Source organism: Hevea brasiliensis, chromosome 14 (assembly GCF_030052815.1).
Source record: "Hevea brasiliensis isolate MT/VB/25A 57/8 chromosome 14, ASM3005281v1, whole genome shotgun sequence".
Classification (NCBI taxonomy): domain Eukaryota; kingdom Viridiplantae; phylum Streptophyta; class Magnoliopsida; order Malpighiales; family Euphorbiaceae; genus Hevea; species Hevea brasiliensis.
The window spans coordinates 22,835,376-22,858,787 of NC_079506.1; the positions used below are offsets into that span (position 1 = coordinate 22,835,376).

Genomic DNA, 23,412 nt, shown 5'->3' on the forward strand with positions numbered 1-23,412 from the left:
ATCAGAAAGCCAAGCCAGAATCACTGAACTCCTGCTCAGTTTTTTGGTCAATTCGAGCTGCCATTTCAGCTGTCAAATAGTTTTTCCAATCACCAACCTTACCTTTCCTAAAAAATGCATTGTTTTCAATTCTGAAAGGTCCTGCTGCAGAAGTGTGCTTTTCACTCTTATTCACCTCCAAATTGCTAAGAAACTCAAAGCTGCACAAGTCAACAACTTTCTGCACCAATCCTTGAACTCTGCCATTCTCTTGACATAGGAGAAGGTATCATTCTGTAAATCCTCATATTTGATAAACAGTACTCTGTCCGGAAATTGAAGGCTTGCTTTCCAATACTCCAAAACATGATCCCAGTAAAGGAATAACTCCTTCACAAAATTTCTCATATGCCTCCTCCAATGGAAAGGCTTCTGCGCTTGTACCTCTCATCTTACCAGAAAAGTGCCACAACGAAATTAACAAATCCTTGGGATCCCTGCAAATGTAAATAATTTTACACTTGGACTCTATTATGGACTTGTGATGTGTCCCAACCGCAAGTGCACGGGTCGTTCAAGTAGTATAGAAAAAGATATCGTTCCCACGAGGAGTTGTGTTAATGATTGAATTTTTGATGTCAAATAAAATATGTTAAAATTGTATTTTAATCAAATTGATAAAAGAAATTTAGGAATTTGAAGCATAAGGTATGAAAATGCAAAACTAAATTCAAACAATGACTAATTTAATAATTCGCAAAATAAAGAAATTGATAATAATGAAAATTAATAAAATGAGATTAAACTAAACTCTCAAAAGTAAAATTCCAAGCAATAATTGATGAAAGACGATTCTGGAGTTAAGGGTTCATATTTAAGTCATTTTGGGATTTTTCCTAGCTACCCCAATCCATGAAATTTATGGGTTTAAAGGAGATTAATTCTAAAATCCCTTGAAAACTCTTTCGAGTGAGACAAAGAGTGCCTTAATTAACTTAATCCTACTTTCGTGGAGTTAAAATTAACCAAGACCCATTAGGTTCTTTAATCAATCTATTAAAACCCTCTTAACCCTTAGTCTATTTCTAGATCTAAGTTAATTAAGTCCAATTTCTTGATTAACTATCACTTGGTTTTCTCCTTTCGGTGCTTCAACCAACGATTAAGAACATAACTTAATGGGACCCTTCATTAAGCATGTGAATAAGCACACAAGAAATGGATTAAACCTCATAAATTCATTAAATTGGGACTAACCCAGTTCAAATCCACAAAAATAACTAAAATATTACATCCTTTACTCCAGAATCAAAGTAAAACTACTCACTATCCATAATAATTACAAGATATACTGAGTTTATATGGAAATAAAGCTTTAATCTAAGCTAAGAAATAAAAAGCTCAACACTAGAAATGTAGGAAAAATGTAAGAAAAGAAAGAAATCTCCAAATCTGATTGGAAATGGTGTGGGAGAGGTTTGTGACTCTTCAGCTGCTCCTCCTCTCTTCTCCCTTTTTAATTATTCCTCCTTTCCCCTTTCTAAAATGAGAAATGAGGCTATTTATAGCATTTTCTGACATGGAGCCCTAAAATGGTGTGTTTTAAGAGGGATTTTCTGAGGGAATCTTCTGCCAGCTCATTAATGAAATCTTTGTGGGACTGCATAAGTGGACTGCATAAGTCATGCAGTCCCTTATGCAGTTTTCGGCTGGTTTCTGGTTCACTTATGCGAAACTGCATGACTAGGCGCATAGGTTATGCACAATTCCGTGAGATTGCATAAGAGGGCGTGAATCTGCATAAGCCATGCACTCTCCTTATGCACAATTCGGCAGGTATTGGAACAATGATTTTTCTCCTTATGCAGATCTGCATGGCTTATGCGGCAAGTTATGCGCAATTTGGCCAATGCATATTTCAACTTTGAAACTTGTTTTTGGCATCTTTGGCTGTAGAGATCACTCCTCAATAACAAAATTTCTTTTTAGTCCATCAAAAATACCATTTTTCCTACAAAACAAAGTAAAAATTACAAATTAATCCAAAATTGACAATTATGAAAAACTAACTAAATAACTAATGAAATTAGCTAAAAGTGACTAATAATCAAATAAAATGGCTATGAAATTAAACCTAAATGGTTGTGCAAAATGTATGCATCAAATACCCCCAAACTCAAGCTTTTGCTTGTCCTTAAGCAAACTTTAAAATGTGATGCAAAATTTTTTTTTAGGGGTGCCTTATCCAAAGAGCTATGAAAATTACCTATGAAAGTAACTTAACACACCTTTAACCACACCAACAATCCATATACCCATCCTTCAAAATGCAAAGAATCTAATGCTTATCCAAGCTTTCACCGCTTAGCCATCAAGTCAATTATCATTCAAAATCCCCAAACCAACCAATCAAAAGAGAAAGTCATGCTCAAAATGAATTCTAGGACAATCAATAGGCAAAGTGTCTCTATATAGAATGATGGAATTAAATGAATGAATAGATAATTTTCCAATCCCATAGGCAAATTCCCTACTCCTATCTCCACTAATGTAGCAAGTACTATCAAGAGATCAAAGGTCTTTTTAGGGATGTAAAGGGGCCATGGGGTTCAAAATGAGGCTAAGAAGAAATATGGGTAAAGAGGATTCAAAGCATGAGAATATTTTCAATTTTGAAACATAAGGTACACTTCTTATTTTATTATATTTTTTCTTTTTCTCTTTTTTTTTTTATATATAGAGAGGGGAGAAATGCGCAATGAGAATTGTCAAGTGCTAGCATATTTTACAAAACACATAAAAATGGAGGGACATTTTGATACTTTAAACTTGTATTTTGCATTTTCTTTTGATGCTTGTCCCTAAAATTGCCACCCCCAAACTCATTTCTTTTAATACTTTGGGTGGATTTCTTTCAATTTGAATGACAATAATGAAAAACACATATTCTAGCACTTTTACAAGATGACAAGCATTTCTTCTCCCTTTTATTGTATATATTTTTTTCTTTTCTTTTCTTTTTCTCTTTTTTTTTTATGTACCTAATATTGTAAATAATTATTCTCATGAAAGGGGTTGGAGTGTTTGGTTCATTGGCTAGGTAGCAATAAGGGATTCAAGAAAAATTAGGGATAAAAAGGCTCAAAAGGGGTTTGCAAGGGTCAATTTTAATTAAGAAAAGGGCCAAAGGTTTAAAATGAGAAGGTTTAAATCAAAGAATGCCTAATCATCTCTCTTTTCAAGTACAAGCTGGTATTTCGCCTTGAAAAGTTTAGAAAATTTGTTCTAGGATTGGTGAGACATCATTTGACTACCTTATATCCAATAACTCCCTCTAAACACTCCAATCTCTAAAGGACTAGTTGGGTGGCTTTTTGGCTAAGAAGATATAGGCAAGGGATAGACACTTCAAAACTTTGCACCTCTTAGGAAACTTTCAATCCACAAACCCAACTAAAGGTAAGTCAAATCACTCTCATAGGCAACTTTTCAATACTCAAGGGATTTGGCAAAAGATTTTAATGCATGATGCATGATTCCTAAAAATGAGCAATGCATTAACTAAATAAAACAAATCTATTTGTAATATCTATATGGTATGATTCCTAGATAATGTGTAATGTATGTATATATGTACAATATAATGTATGCAATCTAATTACAATGTATGTGTATGCTAATGAAATGGAATGAAATGTTTTTTTTTTTTTTTTTTTTTTTTTACTATTTCCTATATTAAAATGTGAAAACTTTTTGCAAAAATCAAAATTAAAACATTAATGCATACCCCCAAACTCAAAATTGGACATTGTCCTCAATGTCTAAGGTAGTGCAGAGTGAAATTCAAGTTAAAAATGAATAACCAGGTATTAGTGAAATGAAAAGCAAATGTGAAAGGTTACCTGGCATAGGACAGTGATTTAGCAGCTAAAATGTGAATTCTAGAGATGATGGTGATGTATAAGAAAGCTGCACAAGTTATGCAGAATAAATGCTGTACAGAACAGGTGCATAAGGAGAGTGCATAAGCTGTGCAGTATGGCATGAGTTGCATAAGGGACTGCACAGGCTATGCAGAACATTTGCAGAAGGAGTTTCACAGCCTATGCAGTATATTGAAGAGCTGCAACATAATGATATATCAAGGAAAAATGTGCAAACACCAGCAGAGGTATGTAAATATATACAGTGCATAAGCAGGCACAAGTTGCATACAAACTGCACAAAACCTTGAAATGAGTTGCATAAATAACTGCACAAGTTGTGCAGTGGACTAAAAACTGCAGCAGAATTATATAATAGAAAAAAAAAATGAAAAGAATTGTGGGTCAGGAAAAGCAAGTTAAATTTGTTCCAGTAACCTTAAAAATGTAAACACTGTATATAAATGGAAACTACTAGAAGCTAAACAAGAATAGATCAAGAATCAATCTATTTTTTTATGGCTTTACCCTTGTCTAAATGGTCTGCTGCTGAACTAGATGGGGGTGCTGCTGTTGAGGTGGTGGCTGGGATGGAGGTGATGGTGCACAAGTTATGCAGGTCCTCATGCAAGTTTCGGCAAAAATGAAATAACAGGAAGTTGAGTGGTGCGAAACTGCATAAGTTATGCACTAAGTTATGCAGGTTTCGACAGAAAATGGGAGTGTGAAAAACTGGTTGTGCAAGAGTGCATAACTTATGCGCTTGGTCATGCAGGTTTCGGCTGAAATTTGTAGTGGAAAAAGTCAGTTATGCAGAAGTGCATGACCTATGCACTGCCTTATGCAAGTTTCGGCAGATTTTGGGTTTCCAGAAAAGTTGGTCATGCGGAAGTGCATAAGCCGTGCTCTCCCTTATGCAAATTTTGGCAGAAAGACAAAATGCAGAAAAGTTGGTCATGCGAAAGTGCATAACTTATGCACTCCCTTATGCAAGTCTCGGCAGATTTTTTATTTTCAGGGAGAGTGGTCATGCGGAAGTGCATAAGCTATGCACTCCCCTTATGCACCTCTCGGCAGGTTTTGGAATTCAGAGTTGGTGGTTATGCGGAAGTGCATAAGTCATGCACACTCCTTATGCAAGTCTCGGCAGGTTTTGGTTTTTGGAGAGTGTGGTCATGCGGAAGTGCATAAGCTATGCACTCTCCTTATGCAGGTCTCGGTGGAAAGAGAAAATGCAGGATTTGAAGTCATGCAGAAGTGCATAAGTCATGCGCTCCTCTTATGCAAGTCTTGGCAGATATGAAATTTGACAAAATGTGGCTATGCAGAGTTGCATAAGCTATGCTCATCCTTATGCAGTTTGCAACAGAAGTGAAAAATGGCGAGAATTGTGGTTATGCAGTATTGCATAAGCTATGCAGTTACTTATGCAGTTTTTAGCAAAATGAGAAAATGGCAAGATTTGTGATCTAAAAGCTGCACAAGCTATGCAATTGCTTATGCACAATTCAACAAGATTGAGATTACAATTGAAAATGATTTGCAAGTGTGGAAAATACCCTAGAATGAAAAAAATATAATTCCATGAAGCATAAACCATGAGAAATTTTCACCAAAAACACATCAATATATACAAAATCCATCAAAATTGCATCACACAAGCTTGTAGAAGTGGATCCTGCATAAAAGGCATTTGTGAATCATGCCATTTCAATCAAATTCTGCAAATTAGCATTTGGCACATTAAAACTCAATAAAATCTGCATAAAGTTGCATCTATCCACAAATGAGAATGGACTCCCCAAGTTTTGCCAAGAAAAATGCAGCATTTCCACCTTAAATCCCACAACCCAAATAAGCTCAAAACTGCAAAAATGACTCACTTACCACCATATTAACATTATAAGCACAAATACTTAAAAGTTACACAACCAACCTCACCAAGAAACATAAACCATATGCTGCAGACCCCTCCTTTGCTGCAAAATTTCATTTTTTTTTTCTCTGCATAAACCAGGAGGCAAACCTGCACAGGTTATGCTACAAAAATCAATCAATTTTGGGAGAGTTTACAGGACAAAATTTCATATTAAAAATCACTCCCTAGCAGTTCACCAACCTTCCTCCATTGAAATACATCTACAAGGGACAAGATTCAACAATGTCAAAAATTGAATTTGGGGAGATTCAAGATAAAAACAAAAGCAATGTAAATAAAAGTAAATCAACAAAAAGGAAAATAAAAGAACTTGAGGTGCCTCCCAAGAGCGCTAATTTATGGTCCTTAGCTTGACCCTTTTCATGCTTCATGGTGGCTGAAATTGGAATTTATTGCCTCTATTTCCAATAGGTGCTTCAATGAATCTATACTTCATTTTCTTTCCATCACATGAGAAGATCCTTGTTGCTTTGTCTAAAAATCCAACCATTTCTTTCTTAACAACCTTTGGTGCATCTTTTTCTTTAAGAGATGGTTGCTTGACCTCACTTTTCTCCACTTGCTCAAGTTGAAAGATTGGTGCCATATGACAAGGTGGATTACTCTTCAAATATTGTGCAAATACAGCCTCTTTTGGATTTTCATTATTGATAGTCCCTTCATGGACAAGACAACTTTCAAGAGAAGCCTTTGGATAGCTCTTTCTAAAGTGCTCTTTTGCTAACTCATCAACTATATCAATTTTCAAACAAGAGTCTACATCTTCATGTTGCTTCTTCTTCTCATTGCCAATATTGAAGACTAACTGATCCTCTCCGACTCTAAGAGTAAGCTTTTCACCTTTCACGTCAATCAAAGCACCAACTGTAACTAGGAAAGGCCACCCCAAAATGATTGGGATATTAGAATCCTCTTCCATGTCTAAGATGACAAAGTCAACAGGTATATAGAATTTCCCAACCTTCAAAGGCACATTCTCCAAAATTCCTTCAGGATACTTAATTGATCTGTCAGCTAACTGAAGAGAAATGTGAGTTGGCTTAAGATCTCCCATATTGAGCTTCTCATAAATGGAGAGGGGTATAAGGCTAACACTAGCCCCTAGATCACATAAAGCTTTTGTAGAACATGATTCCCCAATGTGGCATGAAATTGAAAAACTCCCTGGATCTTTGAGCTTTGGAGGAAGTTTCCTTTGGAGGATAGCACTGCATTCCTCAGTTAAGGCTACAGTCTCATAATCTTCAAGTCTTCTTTTGTTTGAGAGAATTTCTTTCAGAAACTTAGCATAAGAAGGCATTTGGGAAAGAGCATCGATAAAAGGCACATTTATATATAGCTTCTTCAAAACCTCTAAGAACTTCCCAAATTGCTTATCAAGCTTGGCTTTTTGAAATCTCTGTGGAAAGGGAAGCTGTGGCTTGTAAGGCTCTGGAGGTATGTATTTCTCTTCTTTCTCTTCAACCTCCTCTTTACCTTTTTCTGCACTCTCTTGTTTTTCATCTCCCTCGACATCTTTCTCATTTTCTCTCTTCTCAACTTTTTCACTCTTTTCAGTATGCACTATTTTATCACTCCTCAGTGTGATGGCATGACATTGCTCCCTTGGATTTTCTGTTTGACTAGGAAGTTTCCCCATAGAATTGGTACTTGATGAGCATGCTTGTTGTGCAATCTGATTTTCTAGCATCCTATTGTGTGTTTGCATTTGTTCCAGCCTTGCCTTCATCTCTCTCATCTCTTCATCATGCTTAGTTTGATTAGCAAGAATTTGTTGTAATAAAGCCTCTGTGGTGGAACTTTGTTCTTGCTGTTTTGGTAGAGGTGCAGGATTTGCATTCTTTTGCTGAAAACTAGGTGGTGGTTGCCAAGGTTATTGGTATTGATGCCCTTGTTGTTGTGGTGAAAAGTTCTGAGTTGAAGCTTGATTTTGCTGATTCCCCCATGAAAAATTAGGATGATTCCTCCAAGCATATGAAGGATAATCTACTCCATAGCTCATTGTTCCTTCTGCATAAGTAACTTGTTGAGAACTTCCAGAGCATGATGATGAACTAACTAGCATGCTTAAATCCTCCATTTTCTTAGCAAGGACATTAGTGAGTGCATCAAATTTGGCATTGATCATGTTGAATGGATCAAGCTCATACATTCCAGCAACTTGCCTTTTTTGAGTTGGAGTTGACCCTCTTGGACTACTCCATAGATGACTGTTCTTTGCTATTTTCTCTAACAACTCATAAGCTTCATCTTCATGCTTAATGATGAATTCCCCTCCAGTTTGAGCATCAATGATTCCTCTGATAGCAGGAGTGACATTTGTGTAAAAATTGTGGTTTATCATCCATTTAGGAATGGCATGATGTGGACATTGTCTCTCCAATTCCTTCCATCTCATCCATGACTCATAAAGAGTCTCATCTTCTCTTGGTCTAAAAGCAATCATTTGATTCCTCAACTCTTGAGTTTTTCCAGGTGGAAAGTATTGGGCAAGAAATGCATCAGTGAGCTGCTCCCAATTTGTAATTGAGTTGTGAGGTAAAGAATCAAGCCAATCCAATGCTCTATCTTTCAAAGAGAATGGGAATAGCTTCAATCTTGCTGCATCATCAGATACTCCAGGTTGTTTTTGCATATCACAAATCATAGCAAACTTCTTCAGATGTGTGTGTGGATTTTCAGAAGGATGTCCTCCAAATTGAGAATTCTGAATCATTTGAAGAACTCCAAAATCCATCTTGTAACTATTTGCATCAATCCTTGGTCTTGCTATGCTCTCTCTCAAGTCATCAAAACGAGGAAAAGCATGATCCATCATACTTCACCTAGGCAAATTAGCATTTACAACCTCTTCACCTTGGGCTGCATTTTCATTGTTTCGATCATTTCCAGCATTACCAACACCAATTCTAATTCTTTCATCAGCCATGTCTGCTTCTAATTCAGTTTCTCTCAATGCTTCTTTTCTTCTTCTGGTTTCTTTCTTGTTGGCTTTACAAAATTTCTCAATTTCAGGATTGAACAATAAGGATGTGTCACTTGTGCTTCTAGCTCTTCTCATAAAAGATTAAAAGTACCTGAAAAAGAACAAACAAACACAAAATGAAAAGATAACAAAAATAAAACTATAAACAACTAAAATAATCAAGAATTCAATCTAAAACAAACAACTCCCCGGCAACGGCGCCAAAAACTTGATGTGTCCCAACCGCAAGTGCACGGGTCGTTCAAGTAGTATAGAAAAAGATATCGTTCCTACGATGAGTTGTGTTAATGATTGAATTTTTGATGTCAAATAAAATATGTTAAAATTGTATTTTAATCAAATTGATAAAAGAAATTTAGGAATTTGAAGCATAAGGTATGAAAATGCAAAACTAAATTCAAACAATGACTAATTTAATAATTCGCAAAATAAAGAAATTGATAATAATGAAAATTAATAAAATGAGATTAAACTAAACTCTCAAAAGTAAAATTCCAAGCAATAATTGATGAAAGACGATTCTGGAGTTAAGGGTTCATATTTAAGTCATTTTGGGATTTTTCCTAGCTACCCCAATCCATGAAATTTATGGGTTTAAAGGAGATTAATTCTAAAATCCCTTGAAAACTCTTTCAAGTGAGACAAAGAGTGTCTTAATTAACTTAATCCTACTTTCGTGGAGTTAAAATTAACCAAGACCCATTAGGTTCTTTAATCAATCTATTAAAACCCTCTTAACCCTTAGTCTATTTCTAGATCTAAGTTAATTAAGTCCAATTTCTTGATTAACTATCACTTGGTTTTCTCCTTTCGGTGCTTCAACCAACGATTAAGAACATAACTTAATGGGGCCCTTCATTAAGCATGTGAATAAGCACACAAGAAATGGATTAAACCTCATAAATTCATTAAATTGGGACTAACCCAGTTCAAATCCACAAAAATAACTAAAATATTACATCCCTTACTCCAGAATCAAAGTAAAACTACTCACTATCCATAATAATTACAAGATATACTGAGTTTATATGGAAATAAAGCTTTAATCTAAGCTAAGAAACAAAAAGCTCAACACTAGAAATGTAGGAAAAATGTAAGAAAAGAAAGAAATCTCCAAATCTGATTGGAAATGGTGTGGGAGAGGTTTGTGACTCTTCAGCTGCTCCTCCTCTCTTCTCCCTTTTTAATTATTCCTCCTTTCCCCTTTCTAAAATGGGAAATGAGGCTATTTATAGCATTTTCTGACACGGAGCCCTAAAATGGTGTGTTTTAGGAGGGATTTTCTGAGGGAATCTTCTGCCAGCTCATTAATGAAATCTTTGTGGGACTGCATAAGTGGACTGCATAAGTCATGCAGTCCCTTATGCGCTACTGGTTTCTGGCTCACTTATGCGAAACTGCATGACCAGGCGCATAGGTTATGCACAATTCCGTGAGATTGCATAAGGGGACGTGAATCTGCATAAGCCATGCACTCTCCTTATGCACAATTCGGCAGGTATTGGAACAATGATTTTTCTCCTTATGCAGATCTACATGGCTTATGCGGCAAGTTATGCACAATTTGGCCAATGCATATTTCAACTTTGAAACTTGTTTTTGGCATCTTTGGCTGTAGAGATCACTCCTCAATGACATAATTTCTTTTTAGTCCATCAAAAATACCATTTTTCCTACAAAACAAAGTAAAAATTACAAATTAATCCAAAATTGACAATTATGAAAAACTAACTAAATAACTAATGAAATTAACTAAAAGTGACTAATAATCAAATAAAATGGCTATGAAATTAAACCTAAATGGTTGTGCAAAATGTATGCATCAACTTGGGCAAGGAGGTGTAGGGAATGTGAGTGGCTACAAGTGGAGGGTATGGGTCTCTGTTATAAGCTAAATGATCAATTAAGGGCACAATATCATGCGGCAATTCGGTAAGTAAAGGATTTGTAGAGGATTCGCTGAACTGCTTTCTCGTCAGAATGGCGAAACATAGGGCTTTAAGCCAAGTTGTACCAGATTTTGGATGGCTGCAAGTGATAATATCAGTAGGCTAAGCTATGAAGTGTTCCTGTGCTGACATGATGCCTTCCAAGTAAGCTGGAAAGCACCAAAAGCCTTGGTATTGATGGAGCTATTGAGAGTATTGTCGCTCTTCTTGAGAAAGGGGTTGAGATGATGGTATGATTTCTTGGAGAGGCATTGTTTCCTGAAACAGGAACATCACTCTTCTAGGAGAAAATTGAATCTGATTCAATATGAAGAATCAGATAGGATCAAGAACTATCGATGTGAAAGATCTCAAATGGTCAAATAAGCTCAAGAACTTTTGATTTGAAAGATCTCAAGAATTAAGTTTAGCGCGAAATTTTAGATATTGAGCCCGCAGGGGGATATGATAATCTTTTTGATAATGATTTGGTGATTCTACCTTATTTATTATAAGATCATTTAATTGGATGGCTTTTTCGCCAAATTCAAAACACAAACACTAAATTAAAATTTAATTACTACTAAAATAACTTAAGAAAGCTGACATTACAGCTAATCCTTATTTTATCACAAATTGGTGGAGGCATGCACATGTAATGTGGCGCTTGTCATTTTTTTAATCCAATGGTGCGGTTCACAGGTCATTTTCGTCCCATCATTCACCTAAAAATCTACAAGAAAACGTTTTTATTGAAGGATATTGACCCAATATTTATTAATATTATTATTATTTTAAATGAATTTGTCTTTGTCGCTTCTTCTCCTCACTTCAGGTGTTTCACGTTTGCTTACTTTTAATTTTATTGGAGCTAATTAAAAAATTAGTTATAATCAGCAAATAAAATATCTGAATACAAAATGGGCATATCTGAATTGAATATCCAAAAATATCCGATCATATTGTTATCCCAAAGACTGAATAGCTGACAAATTTTTATTGCAAACTTAGACGAGTACAAGCCTTCATTCATATCATTAAAAACATACTTAGGTTGATCACAGAAGAGTGATAAACATTCAAATTAATTTTTATTTAAAACTAAAGATAATAGCTGCAATCATTCTAAGCTGTAAGAGCATACCAGACCATTCTAAAACACAGGCAAAATTATGACACTGACACAAAGATATTTATGGAGCTTTAAAAGACAAGCCAGAACCACTGAACTTCTGTTCAATTATTTGATCAATTGTAGCTGCCATATCAGCTGTCAAATAGTTCACCCAATCACCAACCTTACCTTTTCTAAAAAATGCATTCTTTTCAATTTTCAAAATATGTCTCAATGAAGAGCAGTGCTTTTTACTCTTATTCCCCTCCAAATTGCTAAGAATTTGAAAGCTGCACAAGTCGACGACTTATTGCACTAATCCTTGTCTTTCTTCTTCCATGGAGAAAGAGCAACCCATGAACTCTGCCATTCTCCTGACATAGGAGAAGGTGTCATTTTGCAGATCTTCATGTTTGATGAAGAGCATTCTCTCAGGAAATTGAAGGCTTGCTTTCCAATAACCCAAAACATGATCCCAGTAAGGGCCGCCATGATTGAGTCCTTCACAAAATTTCTGACATGCCTCCTCCAATGGAAAGGTTTCTGGCCTTGTACCTCTTAACTTACCAGCAAAGTGCCACATTGAAACAAACAAATCCTTGGGATCCCTGCAGATGTAAATAATTTTACACTTACTCTCTACGACGGACTTGGGCAAGGAAGTGTAGGGCATGTGAGTGGACAAAAGTGGAAGTTCAGGGTCTCTGCTGGCAATGTCAGTGAAGGATAAAGTTTCAATAAAGGGCACAACATCATGTGGAAGCTCAGAAAGTAAAGGATTTGTAGAGGAATAGATAGAATAGATAAAACGTTTTCTTGTCAGAATGGCAAAAGACAGGGCTTTAAGCCAAGTTGTTCCAGATTTTGGATGGCTGCAAATGAAAATATCAGTAGGTTGAGCTTTGAATTGTTCCCGTGCAGACATGATGCCTTTAAGCATATTTTGACCGAACCAAAAGCCTTCGTATTCGTGGATTTGCTGAGCTTGAAGCCATCCACCTTCAATTCGAGGAAGGGTTGAGATGATCTCCTTATACTTTGTATGATTTGTTGAAGATGCGTTGGTTCCTGAAACAGGAGCATCACTTTTATTGGATAAAATGCAAGATGGTTCCATGAATGAAAGCAAATACCCTCAACCCTCAAGAACCATCTATGGAAAAACTCATATGGACTATGGACTACATCTATTATATAGGAAAAAGAAACATTAATAATTAGGGCTAATTTGGGAATTTCTGTCTAAGCCAAATCTGTCATGTACTAAGAACACATTATATGTATTGGGACCTATATATTTATATCCAAGATGAATCAGATTTAAATAAATCTTTTCCTTAAACTTAAAACATGTTACACAAAAGATAACAAATTACTTTTCATCATAATTAATCTATAATTTTATTTTGTAATTTTGAATAATGTTGTATTTAGATTCATGAATTTAAATTTATAAATTTAAATTTGAATCAAATACTAAAGTTTTCTAGCTCGGAGATTGGTGGCTAGTAACTCGTGAGCATTCACGGAGCCCATAAATGGTCTCAGTCTCTAGAGAGCTACGAGAGACTGAGAATGTCGAGCTCTACCGAGCCTCACCAGTCTGTCCAACATCTCCGCGGCTCTATTCTGCTCTTCATCACGATGTTGGTTCTTCCTTGGCTTACTTGTGTTCTTAGGGTGGATGTCTCAAAAATCAAGTTACAGTTAACATACTATTAAGGAGAATTTCGCTATCATTGTAGACTTACAGTGACTTCCTCTGTACCATTGCTCAACTTAATTTCTTTCTCATCCATTCTCTTTATTATTCTCTATATTTTTCTTTTCATTTTATTCCATAATTAAAGTTGATAATTATAGGATTTTTATTAAACTTGATATTTAATATAGATGAATGGAAATTTTGATTAATTTTAATAACTTGCAAATTACTTTTGTAATTATATGCATGCGTAAATTGCAAACTTTTAATAAAATTTTAATCATTGCTTTTATAATTATGTGTATGTTTGAATTGTAAATTAATAAAATTTTAAGTTAATAAAATTAAGAAGTTGACATCATAAGTAAAAATAAAATTACTTATATGTATTTTATGAAAAATGGGTTCTCAAAATTTAGAAGTTATTGTTTTAACTCCATTGAAAGTGACCACTCATTTTTCACAATAGGAGAAAAATTATAAGATTTTCACCCCTAAAGCTAATTCTTGCTCCAATAGATCTACTCATTGTGCATGTTCTTGCATTGGGCCTAGGCCTCTTAATTCTGCTCGTCCTAGCCCTTTATATATATACATATATTCCGTATTTATGTAAAGCCTAATGGGTAGAAAATATTAAAATTTTTCACTAATCAACAATTATATTCAAACTTTTTAATTTTAGGCCACATTCAAGGTGCAGGTTGAGTCAGACTCGTTGGAGCATTGTTTCTGCTGTTAATGTCTGCTCTTCTCATCTGGGTCCTTTGGATTTGCTGGTGGATGATGTTAAGTTGGCCATGCAGTTGTTTTCTTCGCGTGTAGCTTCCATTATGTTCAACGATCCAGCAACCTGGTGGCATATTTGCTTGTGGCCCATAATTCAGTTCATGGTTTATCACTACAAAAATATTACCGAAATAGCAACGGAAATTAGAAAAGAATTATGTCCATTTTTAATTTGCAGTGGACTTACAACGTAATAGAAACTAAATTTATTTATTAGGTGTCGCAGTGAATTAGAACGGAATGGAAATAAAAAAGAATTTATTGTTATTTTTAGCGTTAAAAAATGGAGCAATATTTAGAAACAAAATGAAAATAGAAATTAAAAACAGTAAATTTCTGTTTTTAATCTCAACACAAAAAAATTTACCTCAAAATTTAAAAACAGATTAAAAATGGATTAGAAATAGATTGAAATCCATTTCTAAATTAGAAATAGATTCAATTTTATTTCTAATATGTCTCTAAATTGTAGTGAATGAAAGGAAGTTTAAAATTTAGAAAATGATTACAAATTTCATTTCTAAATTAGACAGGGATTCAATATAATTTTTAATTTATTTTTAAATTGTAAAAAATAAAATGAAGCTTAAAAATTTAGAAACAGATTCTAAAATCCATTTCTAAATTTAGAATTTTTATTTCTAAATTAGATTGGGATTAAATTCTATTTTTAATCTATTTTTAAATTGTAGATATTGAAAATTATGGAGGAAAATAACTCACTTTAAAAAAAAAAAATAGAAACAGACTCCCCAATCCATTTCCAAAGCTGGGAACGGATTTTAAAATCTGTTTCATCTGTTTTTAAATTGTGGATCTTAAAATTAATGATGAGAATTATTTCGCTTTTTTTAAAATTTAGAAACTAACATGAATATCCGTTTCTATTCTATTTTAAATCTAAAAACAAATTTAGAAATCTGATTCTAATTTTTGGAGGGAAAAATCCCTCTATTTTTTAATTAGAAAAGGATTTTATAACCTATTTCTAAATTGCTTATAAAAAAACCTTCTCATTTCATTCATTCTTTCATTTTCTTTTCTCTCATTTCACTCTTTCTTCTATTTCTTTTCATTTCTCTTTCTTTCATTTCCTTTCATTTCTTCCTCACTCTCTTCATTTTATTTTTCATATAATTTTTTTTCTTTTTTTTTTCCTTTCCATTTATACTTTTTTTCCAATCCATTTTCTCTTATTTCATTCTTTCTACCATTTTATTTCATTTTCTTTCCCATTTTCTTCCTTTTATCTTTTAGTTCGTTTTTCACTTATTTTTTTATTAATAGTTTTTATTTCATTTTTCTCCATTTTTTCATTTTTTCATTTTCTTTTACTTCATTTTTCTCTTTTTTTTTTTCATAGCTCTTTCTCCCATTTTAATTTTATTAGTAATTTAATTTTTAGTAATTTTTACTATGATATAGTTATCGTAATTTTCTGTTTAATTCATTCTTATTTGTAATTTTTAATAATATTTTTATATTTTTTTAGTATTAATGTATTTTTATTAGGAATATATTAATAAATTTTTTAGTAATTTATTTTTTTAATATTTTTATTATAACATATTAATGATAATTCTCCATTTGTATTTTCATTAGTATTTTTTTAATATTTTTATATTTATTTTCTAATATTAGTAATAGTATTTACATTGTATTTTTTAATAGTAATTTATTGTTTTTTTTAATTACTTTTAAAATGACTTCAAAATAAATGGTTTAACAATAAATTACATTTTTTTTGCCTTTATTAATTAGAAATGAAAAAAAAAATTGTTTTTAAATTTTTTTAAAATATTTTTTCTTACTAGAAATGGATTAGAAACAGAATTCCTTTTCGAAATAGAAATGGATTATGAGCAAACAAGGATTTGTTTTTAATTCGAAATAGCTTTATCTCTTTTTCTGAATTCCATTTCTAATTCGTTGCTAACTAGAAATAGATTAAAAACGGAAAAAAGTAAAAACGATTAGAAATAGAATTAGTTTCATTTCTAATTTATTTAGAAATGAATATAAATTTCCGTTTTTATAGTTATTAGCAACGAACTAATTAGAAACAGATTTTTCCCATTTCTAAACCTAATTAGAAACAGAAATCTTTAATTTAGAAGCGGAAAATTCTGTTTCTAAATTGTTTTTTAATTTCTTGTAGTTTTGTATGCTTTCATGATGATAATATTCCTAGTAACATTGTTAATGCCATTATGGGTGATGTTGGTGATTGATTTTGTTCTATGAAATTTTCTTTCATAATTCAAATCATTAACTATAATAAAATGAAAAATAATATATTATATATAAATGAACTATGTTGAAAAAACATGGTACAACCTGTTTTAATATTGTATTTTGAAAAAAAAAGAAGAAGGTATATTAGTTAATTTAACATTTATTTACAATAATAATAATAATAATAATAATAATAATAATAATAATAATAATAATAATAATATGATTTCTTACACGATTCATTTAATTTCTAGGTTGAATCGTTAAAGCGGTATAGCAGCAATAAGTTTTACCTTATAACTCAATATATTGAAAATACCTCAAGTATTATCACAACCTTACAACTCCATTCATTTATTTTTATTTGTTATTTTTGAAAAATTATTTTGTTTAAAATTATTTATTATTTTAAAAAGATTAATAAGTATTAATTAATTTTTTTCTAATTTTTCATCTCTACTAAACATATCATAACTATTTCTATGATTTTCTAAAACCTTATCACCTCTCTCTCTCTATTATTTTAGTTGTGTCCCAATAACTACTAAAATTGGAATTATTTTAGAGGCAAATTAATGGATAGAAAATTATTAAAATTGGAATAATTAGGTAAGATAAAGGATAATTTAGTCAAATTAATGAGTATTTTATTATAGTTTAGATGACTTAATTACTTCCTTAATTACCATACAAAAACTTTAATTGATAAATAAAAAATGAACTAAGAAAGTAAGTCATCAGCTCATCTAAAACAAAGAAAATAAGTCATCATAGTTTATAGCACATGAATTACTCCATTCCATTTCAAGTGAATTTTTAAGTTTTTTATACTAGAATTAAGAAAATAATTAATAACCTCATTTTTATAAAAAAGTACTAACAACTGACTAAATTGCATTTGAATTTAATTTAGACAGAGAAATGTGATAAGGAAAAATATATATATATATATATTGTGGATAACAATAAACAAGGGTAAAGTTGAAAAAATATAATTAATATTTCCTTAATTTTCTAAAAAAGCAAATAAAGTGGAACAAATTTGTTTTAAAAACATCACTTGAAATGGGATAGAAGTAAGAGTATGCACTATTCGATTATAACTGAAAAACCAAACCAAACTAATGAAATTTGGTTATTTTGGTAAGAATAAGTTCGATCCCGTTCAGTTTTCTATTAGTAATTATTAAAATTTCGATTTTCAATTATCAATTCGATTACCTTTTATTTGGTAACTGAACTAATTGAAAAACTAAATTTCTATTAATTAATATATTAATTATAATTTATTAATAATATATTATTTATAATTATTATTTTTATAATTTTATAATAATATTTAAGTTGTAATTATTCTCTTATTAATATTAAATCATATTTTTTACAAATAAAAAATTATAAAAATATTTTTATTAATATTTTATTAATTAATTAATAATACAAAATATATATTTTATTTTTTTATTCATTTAGTTATAATCAATATCCCATTGAATAATTTCAATTTCAATTAAATTGGATTTTTTTCTAATTTCTATTTAGTTAAATCAGATATAAAATTTGTTAGAGTCCAAGTCTAATTAGAATTAAGAATTAAAATTAATTAGGATAAAGTTTACTTTAGGAAGAAATAAATAGGAAGTTTAGTAGAATTTAAATTATGAAGTTCATAATTAGAATCCCAAAAGGATTAAGTTTTAATAGCCTATATATATGAGTGGTTGGTTGGCCATTATATTGAAGAGAGCTCACAAAATAGAGAGGTACACTAAATTTCATAAGTTTTGTTTGAGTAATTTTGATGGTGAGAAAAATAATTAGTAGTTGTATAATTTTTTTTGTTTCCTTTTATAGTGGATTTGTTTGGTGGAGTTGGGTTAGGCCAAACCACATTAAATTTTATATTTTTTAATTTATGTGGGTATGATTTTTACAACAATTGATATCAGAGTTACGGTTCAAAATGTCAAAGATGGCGAGCACAAAATTTGAGGTGGAGTCGTTCGATGGGAAAAGTAATTTTAATTTGTGGCAAACCACTGTGAAGGATGTCATTATATAATAAGGATTAGTCAAAGCATTGAACGAGAAGCAATTGGTTACCATGAAAGATGATGATTGAGAGGAATTTCAACAAAGGGTCGTGAGTACGATTAGATTGACGTTAGCCCTTGATGTGAAGTATAATGTCTTGTAGAAGATTTTGTCAGTTGTTTTGTAGAAGAAATTGGAAAGCCTGCACATGTCAAAGTCACTCACAAATTGTTTGTACTTGAAGAAGGAGTTGTACAAACTCAGAATGTAGGAAGGTACTGATGTAAAGGATTACCTTATTGTTTTTAATAAATTAATTACCCAATTAGCTAGTGTGGTTGTCAAAGTAGATAATGAAGATAAAACTCTCTTGCTTCTAACCTCTCTCCTACATTCTTATAAAAGTTTGGTAACAACCCTAACAGTTGGGAAGGAGACTTTGAAGGTGGAGGAGGTTACCGCTGTTATCTTGAATAATGAGAAGTTCAAGAAGACGTCTAGTAGCAATGGAAGTGGAGCTTTTGTTGGTGGTTCTAATCATGATAGAAGCAATCCACGTGGAAACAATTAGAGAAAAAATAGTAGATTGAGCTCAAGATCACGAGTAGACCTTGAAAATAGAGAATGCTACTACTGTCATGAAAAGGACCACATTCAATACCATTGTATAAAGATAAAGGAAGATCTTGCAGAGTTTAAATAATTTAAAAAGAGTCATGAAAAAGAAAAGAAAGGAACTACTGCAATTGCAATTGATGATGGTTTTGATAGTAAATGTTTGAATATGGATGATGATAAGGAAATGGCAAAAGATTCATCACAAGATGAGTGGTTACTGGATTCTGTTTGCCCATTCTATATTTGCTCAAAGAATGAATGGTTTAATTTGATTGAAGAAAAGAAAAGAGACAAAGTGAATATAGCTAATGGGAATAGGATGGAGGTTGAAGGTGTTGAAAGAATGAAAATTAAGCTATATGGTGATTGTGTAAAACTGTTCGATGAAGTGAGACACTATCCTAAATTTGAAAGAAATTTAATTTCTTTGGGTAGATTTGATTTTTTAGGTTATAGGTGTTCGATTAATGGTGGTGTCATGGGACTTAGTTAAAGTACTCTTGTGTTCATGAAAAACAAGAAGATTGGTGTAAAGAATTTTTACAAATTGGAAAAAAAACACATTGATTAGAAGAATGCAAGTTGAAGTAAGAGACAACATCAATAATCAAGAGTGCAATGAAGTATCTAAAAAAAATTGACTTTTACAGAAGCTGTGAAGATTAATTATATGTGACTTGAAGGTGGAGATTATTAGAGTCATAGTCCAATTAGAATTAGGAATTAAAATTAATTATGATAAAGTTTAATTTAGGAAGAAATAAAATAGGAACTTTAGAATAATTTAAATTATGAAGTTTAATAATTAGAGTCTCATAAGAACTAGGTTTTAATGACCTATACATATGACTAGTTAGTTGGCCATTATATTAAAGAGAGCTCAAGAAGTAGAAAGGTGCTATGAATTTTATGAGTTTTGTTTGAGTAATTTTGAGGGTAAGAAAAATAATTAATGATTGTATAATTATTTTTACTTTATAATAAATTTATTTGATGGATTAGACTTACGCCAAATCATATTAAATTTTATGTTCTTTTAATTTATTTGAGTGTGATTTTCACAACATCCACATATGCCATTTATTTCAAATGGACAATGGTACCCACACATATCACTATCCTCATAATTAATCATTTAGTACATTATTTAATTGGCTAGGAAAAATTATTGCCATACATTACATAAAGTAATCCAACAATGCAACTTTTATTCCTATATATATATATATATATATATATATATATATATATATATATATATATATATATATATATATATATATATATATAGTTTGTTTTTAGCAATAATTTAGCAAGTCACATCATTTCATGAATCGACTATTATTGCAAGCATATTATGAGAAAAGGCTTAATTATTAAAAAACAATTCAAACCTCTTACTTATTTGGTTTTAGTTCAAATGTTTTAATTTTCACAAAAAATTAAAATTATTTAAAAATCTTCAAAATTTTATGTTCAACTTTTGAATTTAAGGAAAAGTTGATACAACAATAAATAACTTATTTTATCATAGTTTAAATAGATCTATTTTGCTGGAAAATGTAATTAGATCATAGTCTCTTATCATAAAAATAACCTTATGTGTAGCAATACCAACTATAAGAAATCTACCAATCCACATGTGATGATCCTTAGGATTAATTACGGATCCAAGATAATAAATTTAACTAATTTAATTATATTATATAATTATAGTTTGTTCCTAGTCGCAGATTATTTATTATTTATTTTAATAATATAATTTAATATATATATATATATATATATATATATATATATATATATATATATATATATATATATATATATATATATATATATATATATATATATATACATTTTGTATTTTCATAATCATGTTATTAAAATTTGTTTATAATAAACTTTTTAATTAATTAATATTTTATTTCATGTGATAATAAATAAATAAGTTGATTAATAGATTATTTTCTAAATTAATTGATATATACCAATAAAATATAAATAAAATAGGAAAAAGTATATATGCCACGTGATAATTTCTACAGTAAAGTACATTATTAAAATTCTTATAATTTAAAAATAAGAAATATTTTTAAAAATAAATCACTATTTTTCTAGTCTAAGTAAAAATTTAATTAGAAAATCATTAATTTTTAGATATATGATATGATGAGTAGAGTTTTATATATAATGTATGAAATTATAAACTTAGGAATTTAAAGATTCTTAAAAAAATGTAGTAAATAGAATTTTAGATAATACATTTTCTTATAAAATAAGATTTTAACAGTTGAAATTTGAAAATATTTAAATAAAATTTAATTTTTAACATGATAAGTAAATTTTTATATAAAAATAATAAAAATAAAAAAGTGTATCACATGCCAATTTTTTAAGTCTTTTTATTAAGTGGCATACATTTTTAAAGCTATTTAAAAAACGTTGCATATATATATATATATATATATGTGAGATATGTTTCTTCCTCTCTCTGTCTCTCACTATAATTAGATTAAAACAGAATTGGGTAAAAAAGTTTGGATTTTTTTTTAATTAGGTTTTTTTAGGGAAAAATATATATAAAAAAAAATCACGTGGCTTTGCATTTTAACACATGAGGGATTGTAATTTGATTTTTATCAATTTAATACTATGTTTTTCTCCTATTAGCAAATGTGGTCTAAATTATTAGTTACTGTTAAATAATGAAAAAAAAAATTAAATAAGCACTTATACTTTCAATAAGGTCGAAATAAGCTCAAAATTAAGTTTTGTGCTAAATATATCCTATACTTTCTAATAAGGCCAATTAAGTCTACATTTGATAATTTTTTTTTATAACAAATTATTATTTTTTCTAATTTTAAATATTAAAAATTATTTATTAATTTTAATTAAAATAAAATTAAAAAAAAAAGAAATTGAAAAATATGGTGAACAAAATTTGTTTAATATTAAAATTATTATTTTTAATTTATTATTATTTAAAAAAATAATATTTTATTATTAAAAAAATAATATTCTATCAAATGCGGACTTATACAAGGGCTTATTTTGTCTAAAATTTAATTTTGGATTTATTTAAACCTTGATTGAAAATACATGAGCTTATTTGATATTTTTTCAACATAATGATGATGTGACAAACATGTGGCGCTGATCACGTAAGCTCCACATTTGCCACGTGTTGCACATCACGTCATTTGATGGTAATAAATTATTTGAACTACATTTACTGATGAAGGAAAACACAAGATAACAAAAATTAAAATATAATCCCTTTATGTATCAAAGCACAAAAGCACATAATATGATCCCTTACATTGGCCAGTAATTTTACTAGTCGACGATCCTCTACAAAAGTTACTAACAAAAACCTAATTTATCTATGAATTATATCATTGATAACATTAGCGACAAAATAACTTTTTCGTCAATAAAAATTTACTTTCACTTGAAATTGTGGGCAAAAAATTTTTGTCAATAAATTTATTGATAATCATATTACCTACGAAATATTAGCAAATTTCATTGATAATTTTTGTAGCTATTTTTTTAATTTCTTATAGTGAAAAGCCAAAAAATTACTTTTTTTTTATTATATCACATGGGATCCATAATATAATATTAAAATGTAACGTAAAATTTTGCCAAACTCAATTTAAAAATCAAATAAAATTTTAAAAAATTGTACTATTTTATCAAAAATAAAATATTTAAATTAAAAAAAAATATGAAGCAAGAGAAGAGTAACATAGTGATTGGAAGGGAGTAGTAATCTTCTTTAAATGGATTCAAATTTCATCTAATTTAAATTTGTTTGGTAAAGATTCAATAAATAACTTAAATTAACGTTTAATTTTAAAAAATAATATATAATATAAAATAATTTGATTAAAATCAATACAAAAGAAAATGAAACCTGAAATAATTTAAACTCAAAAATATTTTCAACCATATGACTCAAGTTGAAATTACCTTTAATTATCAACTATTTGCTGCAAAACGTAATCACTCATACATTAATAAGCAAGAGAAAAGTGGGTTTATTGTATAAAAAAAATGTTAAAATATAAAATATTTACAAAAATAATGAAAATTTAAAATTATTTGCCAAAAAAAATTACAAATTAAAAATAAGTAGCAAGAAAAAAATTAT

General features: G+C 30.3%; 1 non-coding gene and 2 pseudogenes across 1 annotated transcript; 1 reads left to right on the forward strand and 2 right to left on the reverse strand.

Annotated features, from left to right (window-relative positions):
- Position 1: 1 nt before the first annotated feature.
- LOC131172912 (cytosolic sulfotransferase 18-like) lies at positions 2-11,429 on the reverse strand (annotated as a pseudogene).
- On the forward strand, positions 8,196-8,303 carry LOC131173625 (small nucleolar RNA R71). Its single transcript, XR_009143938.1, has one exon. It is a non-coding gene; the product is annotated as a small nucleolar RNA R71 (small nucleolar RNA).
- A 479-nt stretch (positions 11,430-11,908) lies between the features above and the next one.
- On the reverse strand, positions 11,909-13,003 carry LOC131173353 (cytosolic sulfotransferase 17-like; annotated as a pseudogene).
- Positions 13,004-23,412: the final 10,409 nt, after the last annotated feature.